Source organism: Bombus bifarius, unplaced genomic scaffold (genome assembly GCF_011952205.1).
Source record: "Bombus bifarius isolate JDL3187 unplaced genomic scaffold, Bbif_JDL3187 scf7180000007975, whole genome shotgun sequence".
In the NCBI taxonomy this organism is placed as follows: Eukaryota; Metazoa; Arthropoda; class Insecta; order Hymenoptera; family Apidae; genus Bombus; species Bombus bifarius.
The window spans coordinates 1,013,835-1,030,619 of NW_022884361.1; the positions used below are offsets into that span (position 1 = coordinate 1,013,835).

Here is a 16,785-nt window from a genome sequence, read left to right on the forward strand (position 1 = left end):
CGTAAGGCTTTTTCGCCATTATCTTCAATCCTCGATCGCCAAACATTGAAATATGCACAACAAAAAAGTTCATAGGAGATTGTCCGTGTGGAAACAGCGCCTGTTGGAGCTCTTCATAAAATGTTTCTCTGTGGCTGGAGTTGAGGCAGTTGTTACTTCTTTATAAACGCGAATAGCTTTTATTGAACAACTTCCGCGTAGTGTCTTCTTCATAATGTAACGATGGAAATGTTCTCGTAGAATGGGTGTTTAATAAAATGCGCCGTTTATCGCTTTGCTAAACCTTCGTTTGTCGTTACCCGCGACATCCGGCGACGCGGTTGTACATTGAAAGTTTAATGTGAAATCATCGAACATGGAAAGTTGGCGGTATTCCAGTTTCTCCTGCCGTCTCTCAAATCCGTTCTCCTACAACCCTTTATACAGTACCAGTTCACGTAACACGTGTTCAGCTGTGTACGTGACATACGTTGCGGGCATAGGTTGCTGCACAACTGCACATGGAACTGAATTATTGGAAATGTAAATTGAAAGTCAATATTATTTAGGGGCTGAGAATCTGCGAGTTACAGCGTACGGTATTGGTCAGGCGAAAAGATTGGTGTGGAAAGTTTCTTACATCAGTTATAATACTGAAGTTATTTTCTACGATATTGAAATATGAAGCATGTTTTCAGGTAGTAACAGGAATTCTTTGTTCAGGGAAAGATCAGCGTGAGAACTTTTTTAAATTAATTATATTAATATAAAAAATTATTCTGTGTAATATTGGTATCATTATTAGTATTATTATTATTAGTGAAGAATACCTCGATATTAGAAATTTTCTATTACTTAGTCAGGGGAAGATTAACGCAAAACATGTTTAGACTAATTATATAAACGGAAAGTTTTATTTAAGTTTAAGAAATTATTTTATACAATATTGAAATTTGGAGAGAGATACGATCGAATTGTAGAAATATTTCATTGTTTCGTTTTCTTGGAAAACGACGATATGCTGTATGGTAGATATACAACTAATATACAGATAAAACAATAATCAAGTACATGTTGGAGGAAATAGAAGGAAAAGTAAAATTTTCCATTAGAATGTAAGAGAAGTTGGAAAGTTATTTCCTCTTGTAAAAGTCCATTGAATCATTGTAAGTAGCTTTACCTAGTTACTTGAGTTTGTTACTATTCACAATGAAAAATTCAGGATCGTTGCTTTCAAAGAGTAATTATCAGAGGAAAGAGCAGCGTATAACGAAATTTACATCTATGCTAAAAGATCTTTTGACAAAGCAAAAGTCCTTTGAGAAATTCGCTTAAGATTGTTAAATTACTATTATTCAAAAAGTATTAAGCTTAAGAAGTATCGTGTATAGAAGTTTGCGACAGATTTGCATCACTTTTTAGCGATAGAAGCATTGAAACAAATTATTGGCGTTTCTGATTCATACATAAGGAATGGATAGATGTACATTGTACGTAAATTTGCTAGAAAAATACACTAAAGTTTGTAGATTCCGTAAACTCGTAGATAATTTCATTTGTTATATTTATTTCTCTATTGTATTTGTTTAAAGGAACTTATTCACATGACTGCACCTTTTGCTAGTATCTTACATCCTTTCTTCTCGTCAGAACATTTTTCTAGGACGAACGTTTCTTTGATTAACAATGGAGTTAATCGCAGGAAATAATTACGTCCAATTTACAAAGTCTTTAGATTTCAATAATTCCAGTGTGAGATATATATTAGCATCATTTCGTTGGATTCATCGCGTCTTTGTGAATCTTTTTCACGAGTAGCCTTTGTAGAAAGAGGGTAATTCATGTCTACATTCAGATATAATTACGTTCCATAACATTGTTTAATTTCCTTTTTGAAGTATTTATTAGCAGAAAAATCTTTTAACCCGATTGGCTGACCCATTTTAGTGTAAGCTACTTTATCATTTACAGCGCTGCTCGTTCGTAGTTGACGGTGGATTTTCGATTCGATTATTAATGACCGCAGATTGAATGATTAAAACGCCCTGTACATAGTGATAAATTTTTATCAGAGCTTTTGTTCGTGTTTTTTTCCACGTGATTCACACGTGTACATACCAGAACGAGACTAATTCGAGATCGTTGATTTATTAGTTTTTCGATGATTTTTTGATTGATTAATCCTTTATTCGTATCAAAACACGTTTATCATTTTATATTTATTCTTCATGTTCTGTATGTTTTTTCTTTAAATCCTGTAACGTGTAATCCAACATTGATGGTATCTTCTATGACTTTTTGATAGCTTTTTAATTTATTTAGTGATTTCATTGTCGAGCTACGTAGCTCTTTATTAAAAAATTGAGAAATATCTGCATTGTGAGAGCGATGAGACCTGACATCTTCGTGATCGTACCTTTGAGACTTGACATCTTTCTCGCAGTGGCCTTATCTTTATTGCCAGGAAAATGCATACTAAAATTTCACTCGAAATATCAAACGTTCCCTTCCTGTTTTCACAATCCCACGGAAACAAATCGCGTTAAAGAAGAAAAATGTAACATCGAGGGAAATAATAGCGCTTTTTACATACATCTTATATCATACTTTACATTTTCTTCTTTAGTAGCACGTTTCATTAACCGGTGCAGTTTATTATAATCTGCAACGACAGGGAAATTAGCGGTTGTCAATGTACTTCGCCGCATATAGTAACAATTTAAAAATCAATGAGGACACAGCAGCGGTACGTTACTCGCGTGTATATTGAGCGTTCACCATACTGAATAACTTAACATTGCTCTATCGCGGATAATAATAATTCTTCGGTATCTAAATTCTTTACTGTATAGTTGCATTTTGCAGTTAACTTTCACGTGCATCAAGAATGTAAACAAGGAAAGTAATAAAATTACTTTTAATATATTTCCTGGATCGACATCCAGGTTCAGGGGGCTATGAACCAATAAAGAAACGTAGAGATCATTCTTCGTGATTAATGTAACAGTGGTAAGGTTTTTTAAATAAATTAAAACAGCGGTAAATAATTAGTATCTGGTCTAGGATGCCGAAAAACCAGCATTTGAAGCGAGTATTTGAAACAATGCCAATGAATGATGGATGCATTGTTATCCAAGGTTTGGTTTGAATATATCTGCTCATCTTCTACTTAAGTATAACCGAGAATAAGAATAACCATAAGCAAATAAATTATTATAATTTAGCTATATTAATAAGTAAAAAATTTTGGTGATGGAAGAAATAATGGTATATGGCTGCAGCTATACAGAAAAGTTTTAGCTAGATTTGCCTAATTTTCTTTCAGAAAATCTTCCATTCCGTTTAGTTTTATAACTCAGATGATATAGTTCTCTCTTTGAGAGTAGTTTCTTCTTTTTTTCAATCGTGAAACAAGAGGTCGAATATTCCAATTTCGATAACAATTTGTCTTTTCGTTACGCGTTTCTCATCGATACCATCGTCGATCAACTGACGACGAATCGTCCACCCACGTGTGGTTCTTCTCCACCATCGAATATTATGGTCGACCACGATTTATCAATGATGAAAGACAGACCAGGATAAATAGCGAGGGAAGAAAGTATTTTTCCAAGAACAATTGCTCGTGAGTTCTCGCGTGACGTGAAAAAACCAGTCGATAAAGTGATCGCGCCTTTTTACCGGTTGTTGAGCATTTAGTTAGTTTAATAGCGTTAGCATTCACTAAGAACAGCATAAACATGCGATGCTTTTCTGTGTCCCACGTTTTGGGTGTCACCTGACCCCCTTATAACTTTTTATGTCACATGCGACATTATCGATTCGATATAGTAGTGGTTTAAATAAAAACTAAGGTTTTCTATGAAATTGCAAATAAAATATGAAACAAGATATTCTGCAACCGTAAACGAAGCATAGAAGTTTAGTTTTCCATATACTTTTGCCTTGGAAACTCACAACGCAATTTACAAATAATTCAAGAAGCCAAATTTACGCCCAAATTAATAAATAATTAAATAAAAGGATAAATAGTCTAAAAACTTGCTTCTATAGATAAATATATCGATCTATTACATTGATTTTCACAGCTATAGTAAAACTAATGCACAAGATTAAGGACGTGGTATAAAATTAAGGCTTAAGCTTCAGGTTTAAAAGCAAGACTTAAAACAAAGAATAAGTCCCTCGTTCGTTGGCTCTCGCCGTCTAACAATGAGGCTTAAAATTAACTTAATCTAGATCTAGGAACTAAAAGCTACTTAAAGGTGAAGTTAAACTAAACGTAGATACTACATAGATCGCAGCCCCATTTTCAGTCTCTCGTATCAGAAATTTTAAATTTGAGCGAAATTAAAAAAGAGCTAAAATTATAAACACTTTGTTAAATGAACTGTTTTATATAATAATTTAATATTTAAAAGCATAATGAGATAAAGGAAGGATTTCAACTTTTCGCCCTAGGTTAAACGATGTATCTTTGTACAAAAGACGTGTACAATAGATTTAGCCTGGATATATGCACTTTAAAATTAATTAAAACTAAAATCCCACGATGATCCGCGATATCTCACGGCATTGCCACAACGAGTGCTTATCTGTCTTCTGATTAATTAAAACTAACAATAACACACATGCATCCCAAGTTGGCTGCCTAGCTGAGAGTTAAAACTAAGACCTGAAACTTGAAACTTAAAAGTAAGCATGCATCATGCAATATCTATGTCCTACGGGACGATTACATAGATCTTTACAAAGATTATACAATAAATTCTCAGTTATGGCATACGTTTATCCACTTTATAATTAATTAAAAGTAAAATTTACGCCTTCCACGGCGTTCCACGACGAGTTATTGGTCCAATCTAGGTCACCAAAAGACTCCAAAAAGAACTTTTGATGATCTGGACCGTACTGTAGAATGCGTAGTTCCTGGTGTGATATCGTTTTTCAAAAACTGATCGATTGATATAAAAATAATGTAAAGATTGGAACTTTGGAAAACGATGCCAATTACCAGACTTCATCACGAAGAGGTAACTACACATGAGCTCCGCCCACGAGCCACTCAACATTACACATAAATCTCGGCATTCAAGCTGTTAACAAGAATGTCTAGTTCTGACTCTACTCCATGGACCTGTATAAAGAGAGATAGATATTTCGTAGAACATGCTGCGAAGCATTCATCTCCCACCTAGCGCTTACACGAATCTTTATAAGCTTCAAGTAAAGCATACAGCACGCACCATCACAAGCTTAGCAGAAAGTACATAGTACGCAACGTACATATATCTTCCATACAATGTTTATATGAATCTTTACAAAGTTGAGAAAAGAAGCATACGTCACACATCTACCTCCCGCACAACCATCACATAGATCTTTACAAACATCTTTACAATAATTGGGCCTATAATTCTGCTGGCAGCATTTGGTATCAAAGATACGTTTGTTTAACTTGGAAGGAAAGAAAGAAAACGAAGCTACTTGGTAATTTATTCGTTATTTCGTGTCTCGTAAAGGAAGATTCCGATATTCTACATTCGCGATACTAATATCCTTTGAGACACTGACAAATTTTTTGATCACTCAAGCAAGACTTTTATTTAAACTCCCCTTGAAAATGGCAAGTCTCGCCGTTCGAAACTTACACGAGCTACGGTCGGAGCTATCGACCGATGATCTCGCGGTGGCCCAGCTAAGGATCGAGCACGCGGGTCTGTAATCTGACACACTTCAACTGAGCAAGTGGGGCTTCCGGTGGGAGGAACTACTGATCAGGATTACAAAGGCATGTCTCAAGGGAACTAGCGGGGTCCATTCCCGATGGGAGGAACCCACTGAACAGGATTACGAAGGACATCGAATTACAGATCCTAACCCAGTCCGAGCACCGAAGTGCCAATCGGGCAGGGCCTCAGATCTCCGGCTGGACTCCGCAAGCATCATTGGCGTGATGACAATTCTCGCGACTCCACACAAACGGCGAGCAGTCATCAAGACAAAGGTATTCTTGGAGCTACTTACGAATAACAGGAGTCATCGAATTCAAAATACCTGCGTTATGTTATAGTTGGGAAGAATTGAGCGAACGCGAGCCAATGAGCCGCGAGAAGAATTTGTTTTATATGGTAAAGAAGGGAAAGAGAGAAGAGATTTTTATGTTTCAAGTTTGATAAGCGTATCATTGTACGGAACGCGTTTGTAATATTTGTATATGTATGTTATGATTAAATAAGCTAAATTGCATGCATCCTGCGATGTCCCACGGTGTCCCATGGTGCCAATGGAGTTGCCCGCGAAGGCGAGGGGGAGCGTTAGTCCAGTTTAGATTATCGAGATTTCGAAAAGAATTTTGGATGATTTAGACTGGATTGTATAGAAGTAGTTCTTGGTTTGATATCATTTTTCAAATAGTAGTATTTGGAAATATTAATATGCATATCGTACGCACACAAATAGCAATATATTTCTCGTATTAAAATTAATATTACTTATATTAGTTCTCTATTATTTACAATAGTGTTCAGAGATATTAATATTTGGAAAACGATACCAATTGCTGGTATGCATCATAGGGAAGTAACTACGGTCCCATCATATATCATAAATTAGTAATTCTGTTTATTCGATAAAATATCTATCCTACGTTATAGTAAATTTTGTTTCACTTGATTTAATGCTAATTATAATATAACTAATTTAAAATAATGTTAAAATTGTGGACAGGGAATTGGATAGATCGCGTAAAAGATTCTTATACGTGCTTGTATCATATTTGGTTCGTGAGTAATTGTTATTTATGTTATCGGGAGCAGAAGACTATTTGATAATGACGAAACAATGAACACTGAAATTTCTTAATTACCATCTGCAGATATTGAGAAGGTTTGCAATACATACGATTTTAATATAATTTTATCTATATGGATGCGAGAGTAAAGATTACTATCAAAATATAATGTGTAAATTAATATTATCGTATACGATAGTTACTATCTTCGTTGGTATTATTCGTATATGTATCCTTCGTACGTAATGATATATTTCGTTATTAATCATAATTAAATATCCAATTTGTTAAAGGGAACAGGGTACACTATTTGGAAAACTATCAAACATACTTATCAGCGTTATATTTGATTGTCAAATAATGTTATTAATTATGTTTTCAAAAGGACAGAATACTATAGCTTATGACAATAAATTGAAACTCATTCAGACAAAAATGAAATTTTTAAATGACTCTGCCACGTTTATACGTCAGGATAGAGATCTTTCAAATATCATCCGATAAAAATATTAAAAATTGTTATTTATTGAAGTATGCACGATAAACTGTGATAAAACTTGTAAGAGTTAGGTTCGCATGTGAACTCAAATAATCATGTTTGAACATTGGATTCATCACCAAAGGAACCAAATCATGCAACTTACCAATAGTAGCACATATGATTGAATGACGAGCTCTCGTTGCCTTTGATTTGAGTCCATTTGCTTCTTTGAATGTAAGAACATGCTGCAATTTCTTGACTTTGAAGGGACGTGAGGAATTAAAATCCATTCATAGTCACCTAATAGCTCCAGTTTACATTGGCACCGATTTTATTTTATCTAGTGAAATGAAAATTTAAGTACTATATTTAAAATTAAAATATGAAATTAAATAGAAATAACACTTCGCTTGAAAGATTTCAAAGATTTAGTTAATATATAATATATTAAACATATATTAAATTAGTGGTACAATTGTTTTCAATTAACGGGATAATTATTATAGATTAAGCGCATAATTATTTTAAAGTAATGGTATAATTATTATAAATTAGTGGTAGAATTGTTTAAAATTAATAGTGTAATCATTTTAGAATAATGGAGTACTGTCATAAATTAATGGTATAATTGTATGAAATTAGTGATATGGATTTATAAATTAACAAAAGAATTCTTTTAAATTAGTAGTATAAATGTTTTATATTAACGGTATATTTGAACTGTGTTAATTTATATTAAATGCCAGTTTATGACAAAAATAATAGCCAAAGATGAAGTTCACCAGTTATCAAGAATCATCAGCCATACCAAGCGAACTTTCTCTTCTTGAACTTCTGAATTTTCTTTTGAACCCCGTCGAATTCTTTTGAATATATTCGTGGTATATTTGAAAAAACATATCATTTCTCTATTGAAGCCTCTCAATCGTTCTGATTGGTAAATTCTGTTCAGGGGATGTGACAACAGATTATTAAATGTCGTGCCGATACAGCCAGAGGCGTTTGACCCCGGCTTTTGAGGTGACGAACTTTGGAGAGAGTTATAGATGAGTCAATTCAGTCAGTCGATGAACGAGAGGCACTTCGGTTCCCGAAGGCATGGATTTCAAAGTAACTCAAAGTTGAATCGGTTAGCTCCATATTTTATTTGAGATATTGTATTCCTTATAATTGTATCGATTGTCTAGTATGTACCAAACTTTGTTGCGCTTCTGATTCTGAGAGTATTGGTTCGTTCGAAACATTCGTACCGAAATTTAAGTAGATTTTGAGGCAATTTTTTTAGAACTATTATCATCAAATAACGTAACGAAAATAATTTCTTTTCAATCACACCATATTTTTCCTTCCAACACAATCGAACTTAATATCCATCAGAGTGAAAGACTATAAACACTAAAGCCTTCATGATCTCGTAACTACATAAATCTAAATTATAATAAACATGCTTCAACGTCAAACATAAAATCTCTCAATTTCCTGACGAATAATGTTCACATTCTGTTCAATTATGAAAAAAGAAAGGGGAAAAACGGTAGTTGGATTTCAATTTCATATAATCTCAGTGAATTTAATTAACAAATAGCCGGCCCTTTTTCATGTTTTTTTCGGTAGCCTTCGTTTTTGTTCGTTTCCACACTCGTGTGGAAGTACGAATACGATTGCAGCAAATTGAATGCTCTCCTCTACTCTTTCTCTTTCCTCTCCCGTTCTTCTTCATTTCCTTTCTTTTCTTCCTGGTCTTTCGTAACGCAAGCACTTCTCGTCTTTTCGTTCTTTCATTTTCTACGAAGCCCCGGCCCTTTCTTTTTAATTGAGCCTGCAAATCTGAACAGCCGTCTCATGGACTTTACGTGTTCCTTTAATAATTCTATTTCTGTTTAAATACAATTTCGAGCTCTTTGTTTATAACTTTCAAACTGCTTTATTTTTTGCTGTAGATAGGCGACGTTATAATGTATAGTCGTCAATCTATTTCCGAGAATTTAATATTAAAGTTGGAAACTGTCAGTAGCAGCTTGGATATACAACACTAGCTCACAAGTATTAGGAAATTTGCTATAGCTTTGTATAAAATGCGATATAGGTGACCCAGATTGGCTAGAATTTTTCGTACTCATAACCACTTTAAGTTGACGATACAGAATTTGGTTATTACGATTTGATGTTGGAAATATGTATATACTTAGTTACATTTGGCTGGTTGAAAACCATAATAGTGTAACTACTATTTTTCATGAAATAGTATTCTGCATTTATTAGTACAAGAAATCTTGTCGAGTCAGAAATGTATCACATTTATTTTTATTTCGAATATTTTTGTATCCGATGTTTAGTATAGTTTTATATAGATTTTGATAAACTTTATATATACAATTAGTGAATTTCTATTATTGTAATGATCCCATAATAAAATCTTAGAAGCTAGTATGATTGTCCAAGAATGGGTTTGGAGGAAAAGGCGAAACGACAATAGGAATAACGAAGAGAACATAGCAGAAAGCTTTCTCCAATTTTAAAACGACAATTCCATTTGCTTGGAACTTAATTCTCTATGCTTGAAAATAGCATCACTCTGTTCCGTATTAAAATTAAATACGACAAAGATACTCGGCCTTTCTTTGCGTTCCTCTTACCGCGTCATGAGATTTCATAAAAGTGGTCTAGAACGAAACAAACGAAACCTGTCTGAAGAGTAACCATCTTTTTCACTTAGGTGAATCTTATTTACTATATTTATGTATTTTCTTGATTCTTCTCGATTTTCCTCGAAACCTTTGCATAATCTTGATTCAAGCTGGTCGACTTCACAGCCTATGATAACGTGTTTCTTTTGTGGTAATGGAATGAACTTGCTTCTCCAATTTGAATTCGAAAGATCTACGTTCTTATTTATAAATATTAGGATATTCTAGCAAGCGAGATAAACTTGAAAACTAGAGAGAACAAGCGAATTTATTTCTCTATTATATCTCATTTACATGTTTCATTTATTTGAGAATCAGAATCGATGCCATGAAATTTCTACAAGTTCCTCTTTGTATTTTCTAAATGTGCATGTCGTAGCAATTGAAGGCTTAATTTTGGAGCTTTTCGTGCTAAAAACGTCTAGAAACAATTCACGATCACTTTGATTTGAACTATAACAGCGCATTACTGTGAAGTATTTATTATCTTAGATTGCTAGAAATTTTGTACATTTCAAAAATAGTGTGCTAACACGTGTCGATTCTACGATATCGATTATTTAACAAGACTGTCGCGACTTCACTTGTTTCGTACATTTATGTACATAACCCGGCCCGTCTTTCGTTAGTAACGTTTGTCCAGAGATTAATAATCCCCGTTTCCTGGTGGAGTCTTTGTTGGAGTTGCATTAAAATGTTTACCGATTGTAAATATACCGATATGCAGCGGGCGAAATGGATTGTCCCTCTGTACTTCCTGCTATTCCAATGAATATTTCATACCATTTCGTTTTTTCACTCCACCTATTGTTTTCGATACATTTATCTTATTCAGGATACAAAAAAGACAATACTGAAAAGCTTTGGAGATTTCATTGATAGCTGGATGTATAGTACCGAAATCCTGCTTCTGCTTCGAAAGCAGAGAATCGCTTCAATGGAAATATAGCAGTGTGTTTGGTTGAATGCAAATCTCGTTTTTAATTCACGAGGGATATAGATCGCGGATCAGGAATGAAATTAGCGAGACAAGGGAGAAGCGGAACGTTTTATGATTCGTTCTGGTTCTTAAATATTAATGTTTGCTTTGTTGGAATGGATGATTTGCTTCGTTTCATAGCGAATATGTTATACATGTTTGAATCGATTGGTTCACCTTAAGGCACTGTTCAAGTTTTCATTTCAGGAAACAAGTATTCGTTATATGAGAATTCGTGTGGTAACTAACCTTTCGTTATCTTGATTCTTTTATAGAGACAGAAAGATCATCTGGAAAGAGTAGGTATAGATATGTATCGTCTTCAAGTATTCTGCGTATCTATAAGATTTCTGCATATCTTCAAGTATTGTTGAAGATTCAAAAAGAAGCTACTTTACTTACAAACTCGTCCAGACTGCAGAATGAAATATTACATATCACATTTAATGTTTTAGTGCATCCTCTACCTGAAAGTACTTTATTCTAATAGACGAAAATTATACTTTTCCATCTAGAAACAGAACGCAGCTACACTCTGCAAAATGGATAAAGATAAAATACATGTAGTATGTTTTTACCTCTAGCAACTTCAAAAGTATATTTCTAGTCGCTCGAAACGTTCTTTCCATACTTTTTAGATCTTCCAGAAAATCGTGTCTGGTAACATTCAGCAGAGAACGAGGATCCAGACTTCCTGAATGGAAAATATCAGGACTACGAGCCCATATTATCCTAGAATTCCGTCGTAAGTCGGCATAATGGTAAATTGAGTGGGGCAGAAACGCGTTATCCAATTTCGAAAATAATCTCTCGCCGTAAAGAGGAGTAATGAAACAAGTTCGTCGGTAGTTGGCCAAGGAAGTTGGCTAGCGTCGTAAAACACGCGGAATTTTAATGAACAAGTTGGGAAATTTCAGTGAGGAATAAAGTACGTCCGAAAGAAAGTCTCTCGAGCTTTCGTAGATGCTCTCAAATTATAGTGGAAGTCCCGACGAATGGAACTTAGGAAAGTGATGCCAAATGGAAAGGGCCGTATTTTACTTTATTACAGAATACACGTAGAGGACTCTCTCTAGAGTTCTAAACAACGCTCTCTTTTGCTTACATCTCTATTCTTTTCCTAATATTTCATCCAAACTGGTTATTTCCAACTAAATCTTTCTCTTCCCTCGACTTTCTTCGACTTTGTGTTATTTGAGAAATTCCTATTGCTAAGTTGCTTTCGTAGGAAATTTCCTTGTCTTGTTTCGTGAACATTTTATGTTGCCGCGTTAAGATTGTATTCTATTGTAAGATGCATTCTGTAAATTCCTTTTTATATTTTTTATAAGGGAACTATAGAACTATTTCTATGATCATTTTGCGTATATATTTAACTATGTTTTAGTGGCGTTCACAATTTTATTTTAAAGAGAAACCATCAAAAGAGGCTGTTGTATAAATTCACGAATACTTATTAAAATAATCTTCTCCTATGTGGCGAGTATTAATCAACTTACAATTCTGGATCACTCGATTATTCTTTTCATCATTTTGTATAGTACTTGCTAAATCTATAAATTCCATAATATACCGGCTATGACAGAATATGTGGGATTCACTTTGGAAGCTTATTGTGTACCTAAATACAGTGAAAGCAGTTCATATAAACATATGTTCTATCTGTCTTCGTTTATCAGATATAACGAATCTATTATGTACACAACACCACTTGAAAACATTGATGTACTAAAGTTCTGAATACAACGAGCTTATCAACAAATTGGGTAAACACCAGGAAACATTCAGAGTGTAAGGGGATGTATGCCGAGACAGTCTTGTCTTGAAGTGCAAGGTAACCATTTCGAGCATCTGCGAAAATAATTAGGTAACAGAAAATTCTTTATATATACATATCTTCTAAACGAAGACATATAGAACATACGTTTATCTGAGCTTTTTTTCGTTGTTTTTGGATGTAGAAAATCAGCTTTCGAGAACTCTTTATTGCTTTCGTATGAGGAAAGAATTATAGAAATGAAACATTAATGAAAAAATGCTTCGTTGGAAGATAAGAGTATGTAAAGATACTTTTGGTAACTAACGTAAGTTAGAGCATCGGAACGATTATCGCCAGAAGGAAAATGTAAGTTTTACACAGCGAATACTTGAAAAAAATCGTTAAGAGACTCTGGTCCAAATATGTATCTCGAATAGCACTGTTATTAGATTCTTGAAGCGTTTCCTTGACCTGCTTGTACCACCGGCAGTTTAACAGTGGTACGAAGAATGCTCGTGGCGTTGGAGCTAGCTGCATGAAACTATTTTGCACAGTTATCGCGGGCTCGAGTGGTTTCTTCAACATCGTGGTACGAGTATACCGTGTCTCGTATCATCTTGCGCTTTTAAATTCGTTCCTAACTCGAGTCGAACTTTCTTTTCAAGCACCAATTGAATGTCTTTTCTTTCTTTTTTCCAAATTGAAAACAGACTCGCGATACACCAGGATCATTCAATCCAACTGGAAAGCGTTGTTTACGCGAAATCCAGTTTCAAATAAAAATATGGAAAGTTTTCGGATGAAATGTAATTTTCAAGTCGATCTCTTCTTGTTTTTATCTCGTAATATTGGAAACGTTTCACGGATTTTGTTTCAGAATTTTTCTTTTACAGAATGCTTTCACATCGTTGTACTGTATTTTATCACAGTTTTTTGGCTCGGCTCTTGGCGGATTTTGATGGTTTTAATATTTAGATTTATCGAACGTGTTTTGTAAAACAAAGATTGAAAGACTGGTTACACAAAGTGGTTTCCAAAGGCGAATTAATCGAAATATAACAGAGAACAGAGTATTCCTTGATTTATCGCGGTATGAAATTTTATCGCTTGTTTGGTCTGCGAATTTTGGTTTCTGTCGAATCGTTATCGAAGAATCTCGATATTTCATTTACAATTTCCTAAAAAACATTGCTAAAAAATAATAGTCGCAGTAAGAAACTACAAATGTTTGAAAGGATTGAAGCAACAACTATTATGTGAGATTTCGAATAATAAAAGTTGTGGTAAAATTTAGCAACAGAATTTTCGAAAGGGTTAATAACCCCAACGACTACGTCTACTTGGATCATTTCCAATTCAAACATTTGCCTGCGCCTGATCCACGAGTTGATTGACACACGTCGAGTACGGAATATTGTATGGTTCGAATAGTATTATCGACCGAACCTAACGCATCGTTGCATCGGCGATATTCCGCATTGAGTGTCGTTTCTCCCTCGAGCGTGTCTCGGTCTCGTTAGCTTTATGCAATCATGTTCGTCCAGATTGCAGACCGACTGTAACCCACAGTTAGTCTGGCATTAGCGTATGCATCATTATCGCCAGATAATTGATAATTTGACAACAAAACCGGATTATCGCGATGCATTCAGAAGAACTTTCCTGTAAACGATTATTTCTGTGTTGCTGCTAAATTAATAGGAGCTTTAGCCTTTGATATTATTCCGTTAATATTATCTGCTTTTAATGTTATCGTTGGATTATTAGTATCAATAATAGTTTGAGTCAGGATTGGATTGGATTATATTCTTTAATTTTATTTGTATTCTCTGTTTCACGTGATCGACATCATTAACCTCTTCGTATCTTCTTCGAGGTTGTATCATTTCAAATATCTCTTATTTCGGAATACTTTATTCATAAAAAGCGTGAAGAATATTCTATCGAGTACTAAAACTATTTCGAGTCAATAGGTTTAATGATCTTCATTGCATTAATATATTTCACATAAAATAAGATATTTAGATTTAAAATGAAATGAATACGATCATGCCATTTTTGAAGAAGAATAAATTATTCGTTTCGTTCATCATCGAAATTAAGGAAGAACAGTAATTAAGAAAAATACAGATTTAAAAGATAGACTGGCCCTCGAGTACACAAATATTCGTTCCCTCACCACCTGAGAGTAACACGACTCACTGTTTCAATAAATCGTTCGCGGTAAACGCTCGATTTACGTTCTTAGGTACATATATATATATTTGAGGATTTAGAACGAGTTACTTCAGTGATCCAGGTCAAAAGTTCATGTTTGCTCCAATGAATATTGAAACTCCCCCAAAACTACGATGAAACTAATAATTTGACAAATTCTTCTTGACGAATCACTTTCCTTTCACTTCTCCCTGCATTCCACAAAATATCGCGGTGAATTTGTATAATTAGCGTAATTAATCGAGACACGTTTCTTAAACTATTTGTCGTCAGCCGCAGTTTTAAACAGCAGCTTAACTGCATCTGCAAATATACATAGAAATCGCGTCAGATAGCACGGGGGTGGAGTGAAGTTTCGTTCGCAGTTAACTTGAAAATTTGGTTATAACTCGGTGAAAGCCTCGTTGCAAACTAAGCCGATTCGGGCTGGCTGCAAGATTTAACCATAATTAGAAAACTTTCTCGTAAGGGACTGTTTCCTCTGTTTATTACCAATTTCTGAGAATCTCGCGATCTCTCTTCTTTTTCCCTCCCTTTTTTTCGCAACTTCGAGCGTTGGCGAATTATGAAGCTCGTCTTCGAACATGAGCGAAGAAACCGAAGCTTCTTGATCTCGAAACTCGCGTAACGGTTCCTTCCTTCAGTCAACACCACTTTTCTTGCAACTTTTATGTTTCAGCAGGCTAGTCAGATGGTGTAACTGCGAGAAGATAAACTTTGATCACCGCTATCTGGCAAATTAGTGCGCCCTGTTTTTCATTGGCTATGGTTATTTCTTAGCTATCTCCTCCCCTGTAATTACACGTTAGTTCCCCTTTTTTTTCTTCAGACCTGCACCGTGATATTTTAATTACGCGCCGTACTTGCAGTGCAATATCTTGTTCCGTAACGTGAGATAATTTGTTCCTTTTGTCGCGGATGACTACCGTCGAAATATTTCAATATATATATAGAAGCATATCTTGTTTCAACCTGACGCTTTTTTGGAATATTGGAATATCGTTAATAATAAATACTTCTTTTGGAATATTAAAAGTCTCTGTAGCAAAATGAGAGCAAGATTCAACTATAATAATCCGTGAACCGCAACATGGCTAATTGAAGGTAAAATATTCATTGCCTTTTAATTAATAGATCGTAGAGCCGGGATATCTTTAGCATGATCTTTTTCTGACACGGTTGCCACGAAAATTACCTGGCAATGCCGGTATCACGCCTTAAAATGACGTCATTCATAAGCATTCATATATGAAAGCAGCAAACGGATGTAGGACGCATAGTTCGGGGAGAGCAGAGTTAGCATTCACACGATCCATGGATCCTGTTGGCCAGTAGGTTTTATCGAAGGGCTGGTAGAACTCTATAGGACATTAGGATATTGCGAACGAACGAGCTGCACACCCGTTATTCAACGGCAAATCGAACAACGTGGCCGTTCCATCTATGCGACCTTCCCTCATAGCGGTCGTTCCAATAATTCATCTCGCTAGCACGTAATAGCTGCATGTTGCCGAGATACCGTGAGCAAACCGACCAACTCTGTCTTCAATAGAACGACCATGTTCGGTGGTTCTTGGATACAGATGCTGGGCGTTTCGTGAACTGTTAATAATTTGCGAGTGCAAGCCGGTAGTATCTTGCAAGTTTCTCGAAATTCGTTTATTTCATTCTTCGTAATACTATAAAGGATATTGTAGAAAGTCGGTGGTAAATTTTAGAAGCATGAGAGATTTCAAGATGCAGGAAATGCACATGATGTATAATAGTACGTAAAATATGCAAAGCAGAGTATCTACGATCGTTACAGTGTGCAATAAGCGTATTCGTTACAATTTTCAATAAGTGAAACAAATCTCTATTTTCTAGATATATATTTATTTTTTGAGTTCT

The 16,785-nt window shown here is 34.8% G+C and overlaps 1 protein-coding gene across 4 annotated transcripts in view; it reads left to right on the forward strand.

The window, feature by feature from the left end:
- LOC117204011 (inactive rhomboid protein 1) overlaps window positions 1–16,785 on the forward strand; it is a 301,261-nt gene that overhangs the window by 3,421 nt on the left and 281,055 nt on the right. The window lies entirely within an intron of this gene.